Genomic DNA, 13,351 nt, shown 5'->3' with positions numbered 1-13,351 from the left:
AATTGCTATAAAACATATATTAATATCTAGAGTAAAACTTATGAGAGGTTTATATTTTAAGATATATTATAATAAAAAAAAGTATTTATAATATCTTTAAAATTTACTTATAATATTAAATAATATATATAGAGAGATATATATATAAATTATCTAAAAACTAAAGTAAGATAATATCCATAGTTATATATTACTAAGGATTATTTCAGTTAATTTATAAATAAACAAGTCCTAAAACTTCAAAGACTTATAAATAAGTAATTTTAAATAAATTGAAATTAATAAAACAATGGATTTAAAAATATAAAAAGGGTTGACAATAGAAAAGAAACGTAATTGAAATAGATAGAAAAACTAATATATAAGCTACTATTTAGATTAACTTGGAAATAATTATAAATTAATCTAAATCCTATGTAACTAACTTTATTACTATAAATAAAAATAGTAATATATTTTTATGTCCTAGTATAATTATAGAATAAACTTAAAAATATATATAGATATAAATAATTTTTATTAAAATTAAAATTATTAGTATTAACTTCGCGTAATAGTATAAATTATAGAGGGTAAAACTATTATTAAAACTGTTTAAAATAGTAGATAATAGGGAAATATCTTTATATAGTATATAATAGATACCTTATATATTTATTAGCTCTTAAGAGACTACTAAATCAATAATTTATCTTCATCTCGCGATTAATAAGAATCTTTATAGATAAACAAGTTTAATCTTACTATTAGAATTATATCGACTTATTAATATTTTTCTAGCGGAATAATTAAAAATCCTTTTATCTAATAAATTATTAGACTATACTATTAAACTAGAAAATAACAATTTATTATTTTATAAATTTATATACCCTTTATTATAAAGTAAATTATACATATTATAAACTAATATTAATTAAAATCTTATAAATAGGAGGATCTAATCGTTTTTATCTTAAAAAAAGATAGAGGATTAGGCTTATATATAGATTATTAGAGATTTAATAAGGTTATAGTAAATAATTAGATACTTTTCATCTCTTATTTTAGAGATTTTAGGTCGATATTTAGGGGTAAAATACTTTAGTAAAATTAATATCTAAGATATAGACTAGCTATCCCCTCGAGTCGGACCCTATAGTATTTTTAGCTGTTAGTCCTCTATACTTATATATAAATTCTTATTAATACGGAAATTTTCCTCTTTATTAATTATTTAATAATTTCGTTAATTAAATTAAAAAATAGCGGAGGGTCTTTAGTAGTTAATTTACTTTCTTCTAATACTAATATCTCTCTATTCTAATCTCGCTATAGGATATAGAGTAGCTGTAAAGCTATCTAATTTGTCGCTTATTAAATATTTTAGTATATCTTTTACTAAGAGAGGTCTTAATATAGGGATTTGTTTATAATTTTTAAATATATTTTTAGGTTAAATTTAACGAAGAATTTAGATAAGAGCTAACTATAAATATAAAACGAGTTTAGTAGCTTCGATATAGATTTAAAAAGAAAAACGATTAAAATAACGCTAGTAACTATTATTTAGCTGTAGACTTTTATCGATTTAGATCTTTATTTTATTAATACTTCGCTATACGTAATAAATCAATAAAGGAGATAAATTTATTAAATTAAATAATAAAAGAGGTATATTCTTATTATTAAATAGTTATAGATTTTCATAACTCATATATCTAATTTTAGGTGTCTATTGAAGACTTTCTAAGGATGAAATAAATAAATAACTTAATCTTTAATATTATATTAAATTATCTAAACAGTAAAAGCTTATTATCGAATTTAGTGTAATTCTCGAAGAAAATCTATTTTATTACCTACACTGCTACCTTACTAATAAAGCTTATTATTTTAATTTTGAAAATAGTATTTATATACTTGAAATAGTTAGTTATTAAGTAGCTAGCTAAAATAAGTAATATATGGTATAAAATAGATCGGAATAATATGAAGTTATTGATAAAAATCAATAAAACTATATATTAAATATAAACCATAATTATCTATTAAAAATAGCTATTTTTAACCTTTTAAAACGTAATATATTATATATAGATAGAACTACTAAATTTAGTTAAAAGTTATTTTATTATTAGTATATTCTTTAAGACTAGAAGTGATATAATAATTTCGCCGCGAAAAATAAGATAAAGAGAGAGAACAAAGCTATTAATAATAATATATTTAATAGATATAAAAGATTCGTTTTTTCTATTTAAAAGATTAAATTATTATATTCGTTATAGATTAGTTATAATAATCTTTTATATTTTATTTTAACTAAATTGGAAATTTAACAGCTCGAAGAGTAAAAGTCTATATTTTATATATAGTATAGTCACTTTTAAGTACATAGTTATACTATTTACTTTAACTAACGCTTTTATTATCTGTTAGAATTATACCTATATTATATATTTAGATGGTACTCTGATATTCTTATCGGATCGCGAGTTATATACTTACTATATCTAATAAATCTCTAAAAATAAGTAAAGTAGAATTTTACGTAAAACCTTTATAATATATTTTTTAATAAAAAAGGTAGAATTTTTTAGAATTATTATAGATTGAGATAGTATATTAATAGATTAATAATAGATTAATATTATCGTTTTATAGATAAAGTTAAGAAACTACTATAATATCTAAATTCTTATCGGATTTTATAACTTTTATTAATAGTTTAACTATAACTTTCTTCTATTATAATGTCTTTAATAATATTATTTAAAGGAAATAAAATAGTAGAAAACCTAGGAGTTACTAATTTATAATTCACGAACAGAAAATATGTTAACGCTAAATTATAGCCTTTCGAAATATACTATTACTATAATACTTTAATCTCTAGTACTAAATCTTTATTAAAATATATATATTAAACTAAATAATAATTAGTATTATCTAGTTACTTTTTAGTTAAAATTATTTTCTAGAGTAGATTTACACTATAATATACTTCAAAACTTTTTATAATTATATACTCTTTTAAATATTAGAAATAATACTTAGAAAGTAGCTATTTTACTATTAAAATATTATTAGACTACTTAAATCTTTAATCCTTTATAAAATAAACTAAGCTAAATAAGAGATAGATATTATATATATATTATATTATTTAATTGTATAGTTGAGTACTAGTTAAGAGTAATCCTATAAATAGACTATCGAGAAAACCTAATTATATTTAGGGGAATACTCTAAGAAAAGAATTACTTATACTATTATTATTAAAAAATTGAGACTAAAAAGCTATTATCTAGCTTATTGAGAGCTGGTATTTAAATAATTATAGTTATAGACCTTATTATTAAAAAGTCCTAGTTTAAATCTAGTAAAATATCTTATAGGGAAATAAACCCTAGTTTAGTATCTAAATTATAAAGAATAGAAGAGAGTCTATTAATATAAAAATAGCTAATAGACTATCTAGAAAAAACTTATACTAAATAAAAAATACTATAATATAAAATATAAAATACTTATAAAAAAGTATATACCTATTTAGTAGAAGCTAGTACTAAATTATAGATAATAATTAGATAAACCTAAAATATAATAACTAAAATTATATTAAATGAGAGATCTAAAAAACTTTAAAAAATTAGAGTATTAACCCTAAAAATCTTATTTAATTTGAAAATTAACTTTTTATTCTAATAAGAGAGAATCTTAAGAAGAGGTTACTAAATATTTATTATTATAATAGCCCTTTAGTGGGCTATTTTATATATAAGGCTAAAACGTTACTAAAAGGAAAGTTATATTAGATTAGAATTTAAGATAATATAAAAGAATATAGCTAGCTATATATAATATATTAAGGAATAAAAACACTAAGATATTAGCTATATAGTAAACTCGAATCGCCACTAATATTATTATAACCTTTTAGTAAATTATTAATAGACTTTGTCATAGGATTACTACTAAATAGAAATAGAATCTAAGAAATTTATATAATATTAGTTATTATCGATATAGTAACAAAATAGACGCTATTCTTTTTTATACTAGTAATAACTAATACTATAGAGCTTATAGAATTATTCTATAATAAAATAGAACTATAGTATAGACTACTTAATATAATTATCTTATTTTAAAGATTACTCTTTATTAGTAAATTCTAGTTAAAATTATATAGTATTAACTATCTTAGACTCTATTTTTTAATAGTATTTTACTTTAAACTAATAGATAAATAGGAAAAAGTAAACTAAATACTAGAACGTTATCTTTACTACTTGATTAATAAAGAATAGATTATGTAGCTAAAACTATCAAGAAATGCACAGTTTATATATAATAATACCCTAAATATAATAATAATAGGGAAATTCTTATTTTAGATTTTAATACAATACTTATCTAACTTCCGATTATATAATAAGAATCAAATATTTCTAAAAAGAAATCTTAGTAACAGAAACGTGTGTTCAAAAATTATAAAAATTAAGTATAACTTAATATAATATTAATAAAAATATTATAATAAAACCTATAAAGAAATCTTATTTAAATATAGAGATTTAGTTGCTCTATTGATAAGAAATTTAAAATTAAAGATAATAAAGAAACTAATACCTAAATTTATTAGACCTCTCTAAGTTCTTAAGAAAATCGGACTATAGATATATCGACTAGTTTTATTAAGTTAATACGATTATATCTATAATATATACTATATATTACTTCTTAACCCTAGAAATAGAGAATAAATGATAAAATGATAATAGAATTATACCGATATTAGAATTATAAGATAATAATAAATAGAAGATTAAAAAGTAAAAGATTATTAATACTTTAATAATGAATCCTATTTTCTAGTTAAATAGAAAGTTGGCTATTAGAGTATAGTTAGTGAATCCTAGAGAAAGAAATAGAGGTAAAAGAGATAGGATATTACTTAAAAAGAAATCCCTTAAACTAAGTAGAAGCATAGCTTATCCCTCTTAAAATAATACCGTTGTTATTACTAAAAAAAAGATATAAATATAGAACTCTACTTAAAACTTAGGAATAGAAATAGGAAAATTCTTTTTTAAATATCTTAGATATACTTAGTATCGGGACTATATTTATCCTTAGATACTATATTATAATACTTTAGAAAATTCTTATTTCGCCGCGATCTAGTATATAAAATTATTTTCTTCTAAAACTAGCTAGAGAAATCGCTAGGACTGGAATTTTCGGTGTTTCCCTAATAGATCCTTAGATAGAAAGATATAAATAGCTATATTTTAATAATAAATAGCGATACACATTATATAAACCTTATATTAGGCCTCCCGAAATATTAATAGAATTATACTAATATAGATAACCTTATTTATAATAGTCGATTGATTTATAAGTAGTAATAAAAGAAAACTAGTAGCGATATATTTACTCTATTATATTAAACGCCTTTATAAGCTTTATTATAGTTTTCCCGGCTATAATTAGTATACTTTTCTTTTATTTAATATTTTATTTCTTCTATTTCTTCTGTCTTTAATAAAAATACTTTTAGCTAGAGGGTCTAACAAAAATTTGTTTATTTTATTAAAGATTAATTATAAATTATAGATATCTTTCATTATACTTTTTATAACCTAAAAATATTAGGATAAGTTAAAATAAGATACCGCGGAATATACTATATTATATAACACGTTGTAGGTAGAATATTATTAATAAATTACTAAAGCCGTTATATATAGCTTATATTTAATAAGGAAAAATAAGTTCGAGTTATATGTCTTAACTTTAGTCTAAAAGTATTGAGCATACTAGAGAAATATAGTTAAAAGAATAATAGAATATATTAACTAATATAATAACTAATTAGAATAATCTTAATAAGTGTTATGGACCCTATAGACACTAATTATCTAAGGACCCCGTAACTTAACGAAAGGCTACCGAGAGCTAATAAACTGATTAGTGAGTACGAGCCTAAACGCTAGCGGAAACTAACAGTAGAATATGTATTTTAGGGAAAATCCCTTATATATATACCTATACGTACCGTTTTCCTTTTGGTACTACTTTATTATATAACTCGATAGAGTAGGCGATCTAGGGTAATAAATCGGGAGTCTATTCTAATAGATCAAGCGATCTATATATATAGATTAGGGAAATATAAGGACTAGATATATAAAAACGCTTTTTTATAAATATATTTAGTTCTTCGAGATTAATTATATATTATTACTTAGATACTATCTTTAGTTTTATTATAGCTTACTTTCGCAATAACTATCTTATAGATAGGGGAGCTACTTCGGTGCTAATCTACTCGGTATATATTTAACTAATATACCTTCGTAAATATTTAATAGGATCTATCTATATAAGGCTAAACGTAGTATTAGTACGATTAAGAATAAGTTTTAAGGCTCGTAGTTATAAAAAGAAGTATTATTTTTAAGGACTAATTTATAGTAACTAGTTAGATATATATAATATATTAACTATCTTATTACTAAATTGTGAATATATAATATTATAATATCTAGTAATAGCTATAATAATCTCTTATAGAGTAGATAATCTTCTTTAATTAGCCTACTAACTAATATATAATTATAATAGAATAATAGAGAAAAGTAGCCTTATAGTTAAATTATCTAAACCCGATTTCTTTCCATAGAACTTAATCTAAGATTTAAGGATTCCTAATATAAATAGATATATAGCTATATATTATTAATTATATTTAAGAAGCTAATAAAATAATTTACGTCTCTATCTATTCACGTAGATAAATATTTAATTAATTTAAACTTTATATCTAGAAATTTAACTAGAAAAATAAAAAAGATTAAGAAAGTATTACTAAAGAAATCTTTATATTCTATAAAATCTTTAATAAAAAGCTTGAATAGATATTTAGAAATATTAACGCGATATAAACTATCGAGCGATAACTAGATTAACTATAAAAACTAGATTAGCTAGTATATATATAATAATATTTTAGTAAATTATTTTATACCTCGATTTCGATTTCGATATCTATATCTAGATCTTGAAATAAGGACTTAAGAAAGAAATTGATAATAAATTGATAAAGATTAACTAATCTATTAATTTAGTAAGAATAATTAATATTATAATTAAATTTAATAATAGGTTATATAAATAAAAACTATAATAATAAGAAATATAATAAGATAGATAAGGATTCTTAATAGGATTCTATTAACTAGAAAATAGATAAACTAGATAATTACTAAAAGAATAATATAATAACTTTTATAGTTTATAACTAATAGAACTCGATATAATAAAGCTTCTAAAAAGAAATAATATTAATATAAACAAATATAAAGGGTCTACCAAGATGGTGAGGCATAAGGTTATTCCCAACTAACAGAAGGTGTGAATCAGGTGATATCATATGATCCTGAAGGAAGTTGGAACTCGTTACTTGATCTACTCTATAGTAGAATAATCACAATATATAATAGAGACCTAGTCGTCTATATTATCCGGGTTACAGCTGAGGGGGCCCTAAAAAATACTGAGCGGGCCCCAAAAATCGGTGGAATATTACGCCGACTTTTGGGGCCCCCTTAGCTCGCTAAGTCGACTGGGCCCCAAAATATTTTTATTACCTAATCTTATTTTATACACACAAAAAGAAAATTCTCAACTTTATATTATTATCACCTCACTATGTCATCTTCATAGTTTATCCATAGTCCGTTATTCAGACCTCGTTTTACATTTTCGCCTACCCCCTTATTTTCTTTATTTGTGCCGTTTCTAGGTTTTGCATATGATTTGGAACACGGATTTTTTGTATATATTCAATAAAAAATCACTATAAATATCATAAATATAGAGATATAAGGTTATATAGAGTTGATCCGTAGATAATAAAAGCATTATTAGTAAGAATTTTAATTTTAGCATAAAATATTTTGGGGCCCAGTCGACTTAGCGAGCTAAGGGGGCCCCAAAAGTCAGCGTAATATTCCACCGATTTTTGGGGCCCGCTCAGTATTTTTGGGGGCCCCCTCAGCTGGGTGCCCAATATTCTAATGTTTTTATTAAACCATAAGTTATATATTTATTATATCTAGTAAATCCTTAAAAAAATAAGAGAAATAGGATTTTATGTAAAACCTTTAAAATATATTTTTTACTAAGAAAGAATAGAATTCCTTAGATTTATTATAGACTAAGATAGTATATCGATAAATTAATAATAGATTAACGCTATCGTTTTGTGGCTAAAACCTAAAAGCTACTATAATATCTAAATCTTTATTAGATTCTATAATTTCTGTTAATAATTTATTTATAATTTCTCTTATATTATAATATCTTTAACTATATTATTTAAAGAGAGTAAAAATAGCAAAAAACCTAAGAGTTACTAATTTATACTTTATAAAAAGATAGCGTTTTAATACCTAATTATAGTCTTTTATAATATATCCTTATTATAATATTTTAATCTCTAATACTAAATATATATTAAAATAGATATATTAAATTAAGGAATAGCTAGTATTCTCTTTTAGCTAGATAACTAAAATTAGTATTATTTAGTTATCTTTTAGTTAAAATTATTCTTTAGAGTAAAATTAAACTATAATATATTAAACTAAGAACTTCTTATAATTATATACTCCTTTAAATATTAGAGATAGTACTTAGAAAATAACTAATTTACTATTAAAGTATTATTAGATTACCTAAATCTTTAATCTTTTATAAAATAAACTAAGCTAAATAGAAAATAGATATATTAATATATATATCTTATATTATTTAATTTTATAGTTAAATATTAGTTAGGAAAAAATAATTCTATAAATAAACTCTTAAGAAAACCTAATTTTATTTAGAGGGACGCTCTAGGAAAAGAATTACTTATATTATTATAAGAATAGATTATAATTAAAGAGCTATTATCTAATTTATAAAAAGCTATTATTTAAATAATTATAATTATAGATCTTATTACTAAGAAATCCTAGTTTAAATCTAATAAGATATTTTTAAAAGAAAGCGATCCCTAATTTAATATCTATATAGTAAAAAATAAAAGAGAGTCTATTAATATAGAAATAACTAACTAGGCTATCTAGAAAAATCTTATAAAAAATAAGAGAATATCTTAATATAAGATATAGGATATTTATAAAAAAGAGTATATTTATTTAGCAGAAGCTAATACTAAATTATAGATAATAATTAAATAGATCTAAGATAAAGACCTAAAGATGTAAAGGCTAAAAACCGCGTTAAATTAGATATCTAAAAACTTTAAGAATTAAGGTATTAATCCTAAAAACCTTCTTTAATTTAAGAATTATCTTTTTATTCTAATAAAAGAGAATCTTAGAAAAAAGTTACTAAGTATTTATTATAATAATCTTTTAATAGGCTATTTTAGGTAAAATAGGACCGAAACGCTATTAAAAAAGAAATTTTACTAAATTAAATTTTAGAATAATATAAAAGAATATATCTAGATATATATAATATATTAAGAAATAATAACACTAAGATATTATTTATATAGTAAACTAGAATCGCTACTAATATTATTATAGCCCTTTAGCAAACTATTAATAGACTTTATTATAGGATTATTACTAAATAGAAATAGAACCTAAGAAATTAACGTAATACTAGTTATTATCGATAGATTAATAAAATAGTCCTTATTCTTTGTTATATTAATAATAATTAATATTATAGAACTTATAGAATTATTCTATAATAAAATAGAATTATAGTATAGGCTACTAAATAGAATTATCTTAGATTAAGGATTACTCTTTATTAGTAATTTTAGTTAAAATTATATTATATTAGTTATATTAAACTCTGCCTTTTAATAGTATTTTATCTATAAACCGATAGCTAAATAGAGAGGATAAACTAAACGCTAGAACGCTATCTTTATTATTTTATTAATAGAGAATAGATTATATAGCTAAAATTACTAAAAAATATATAATTTATATATAATAATACCCCTAATATAATAATAAGGAAATCTGTATTCTAGACCTTATTAAAATATTTACCTTATTTCTAACTATATACTAAGAATAATATATTTTTAAAAAAGATCCTAATAACAGAAATATATACTAAAAAACTATAAAAGTTAAGATAAAACTTAATAGAATAATAGCGAAAAATAATAGAAACGTAAATAAAATCCTATAATAAAACCTATAAAGAAATATTATTTAAATATAAGGATTTAGTCGCTCTATTAATAAAAAACTTAAGATTAAAGATAATAAAGAAATTAATATCTAAGTTTATTAGATCTCTCTAAATTCTCGAGAAGATCGGATTATAGATATATTAACTAGTTCTATTAAACTAATATAATTAAATTTATAATATATTCTATATATTACTTTTTAAACTCTAGAAATAGAGAGATAAAAAATAAAATAATAATAGAAATATACCGATACTAGAATTATAAGATAATAATAAATAAAAGATTAAAAAAATAAAAGATTACTAATATTTTAATAGAAAATCCTACTTTCTAATTAAATAGAAAAGCTAGTTATTAAAATATAATTAGTAGATCCTAGAAGAAAATATAGTAAATATAAAAAAAGCTATTATAAAATATAAGAAATAAAGATAAAAAAGATAAGATATTACTTAAAAAGAAATCATATAAATTAAATAGAAAGCTACTAAAACTTTATCGGAAAAATACTATTATTATTATCGTAAAATAGTAATATAAATATAGAATTTTACTTAAAACTTAGGAATAGGAATAAGGAAGTTCTTAGCTATTTTAGGCGATACTCGGTAATAGGATTATTAATCGGATTAGGGACCTCCGGATCGGGACTATATTTATCTTAGGATACTATCTATAAAATCGCTAGAAATCTTTATTTCGCTATAACCTAATATATAAAACTATTATCTCCCGGGACTAAACAGAGAAACCGCTAAGACTAGAATTTTCGGAGATACTTTCCTAAGAGATCTTTAGATAGAAAGATATAAATAGCTATATCCTAATAATAGATAGTAATATATATTATATAAACCTTATATTAAGCGTATAAAAATATTAATAGAATTATATCGGTACTAGTAACCTTATTTATTATAGTTAATTTATAAATAGTAATAAAAGAAAACTAACGGTAATATATTAACTCTATTATATTAAAGGCCTTTATAAGCTCTATCGTAGCCTTTCTAGCCACGATTAGTATATTTTCTTTTTATTTATTCTTCTTTTTTTCTCCCCTTTTTTAAAAATATCCTTAGCCCTAGGGGCTCTAGGAATTCTTTATTTAGCTAATTAAAGATTATCTATAGATTATAGATATTCCTAACTATACCCTCTATAATCTAAAGAACATTAGAATAAATTAAAATAAAGATACCGCGGAATATACTATATTATATAATATATTATAGGCAGAATACTACCAATAAATAACCAAAGCTATTATATCTAGTTTATATTCGATAATATAAAACGAGTTAGAGTTATATATATACTTTAACCTTAGTCCGAAAGTACTTAGTATACTATAAGAAAATAGGCAAAATAGTAATAGAATACACCGGCTAATATAATAACCGATCTAATAATAATAACAAGATATAATAATAGTAATAATAATAAAAAAAGAAATAGAAAGTAATAGAAAGTAATAGAAATAATAAGAAATAGATAATAAAACGTAATAAATATAGTATAAAAGAGAAAAGAAGAAAAAGAAAAAAATTACTATTTAAAAATATAAATAAAGACTCGAATATATAATTCAACATATCTTTATTTACTAATTAACTATATAATCTCTTTATTACCTTAATAATAAGGTAAACGAAAACCCTATAGAAAGATATCGCGTTAACACGCCTATATTATAGCAATAAGATAAACGCGTTAGTTAAGGCTATCTAACCTTAAAAGAGGAGATAATTATAAAAGGTCTACTAAAATAGTAAGATATAAGGTTATTCCTAACTAACGGAAGAGATAAATTAGGTAATATTATATAATCCTAAAAGAAGTCAGAACTTATTACTTAATCTATCCTATAATAGAATAATCACGATATATAATAGGGACCTAGTCGTTTATATTATCGATAATATATAGAGTTACGAAGATATTATATAATAAATTAATACTCTTATATCCAGCTAGCAAGACAAAATTTAGTCTTAATAGTAATAAAGATCTACTGTTTTCCCTTACTCCTTCCCTTTGTTTCTTTACATGATTGATAGGCCTTATACCCTACCAAGTAGGTTCTTTGTATATTATATAATCTCGAGAGAGATAGAAAGTTAGATCCTGTCATTTAATCTACCCTATAATAGGATAATCACGATACTCGGTAGAGACAATTATTTATATTATTAATAATATATAGAGTTATAAAGGTATTATATAATAAATCAATACTCTTATATTAGACTAGTAAGATAAGATCTAGTCTTAATATTAACAAGGATATACTATTTAATTCGTTACTAATCAATAGGTTTTATACCCTGCTAAGTATATTCAAAAAAATCCCTAAAATCCAACTAACTTTAAGTTATAATATCTCTCTAAAATTATACATATATCTCAAAAGAGAATTAGTTAAGCTATATAGTAAATAAAATATTTTCTAAAATAGACCTATATTTATAAAATAGGAGCTTTTTAAAATAGAAGATATAAAGTACGCGAAATTTATCGAAAATTCTATTAGTGTTCCTATACCAAAAATAGGATTTTTTTACCCTTATTTATCTTTAATAGTATATAGCCTTCTAAAAAAAACTAAACAAAAAGTATTATATATAAGTCAATTGCCTACTATTTATTTAATACTTAAAAAAAATAATTATGAAGAAAGGATACTATATAAATTTGTTGAGATATTCAGAATTAAAATCATCAAGTTTTGCAAGGAATATAGCAAATGTCAGCAGATTTTTGGATGGGTAGTCTATGACCTAGACCATTCTAAGGGTAAAAATAATAGTAATATACATAGATCCTAATAGTTTATTATTTAGCCTATAATTTCTACTAATTTCTATGCCAAAATATTATATAGTAGTTATAGTAGAGAGAAAAGAAAAAAGATATTAAAATATAGTGTTTACTACTAATTTAGTAGAGTATCAGGAGACTTTGACCCTATTATATGATTATTCTAATATAGGGTAGCTCCAGTAGTCTTATTTAACTCTTCCCCTTTACTAAATTTGCTAATACTACCTAATCTCTACTTTCATATTTTATATTAACTATACTTATGCTAAGCTCTCTATCAAGATTTCCAAAAATCCACTA

This window comes from Penicillium alfredii (assembly GCF_028826965.1).
Source record: "Penicillium alfredii strain IBT 34128 chromosome Unknown utg000007l_segment0_segment0, whole genome shotgun sequence".
In the NCBI taxonomy this organism is placed as follows: Eukaryota; Fungi; Ascomycota; class Eurotiomycetes; order Eurotiales; family Aspergillaceae; genus Penicillium; species Penicillium alfredii.
Note: the sequence above shows the minus strand (reverse complement) of the source record.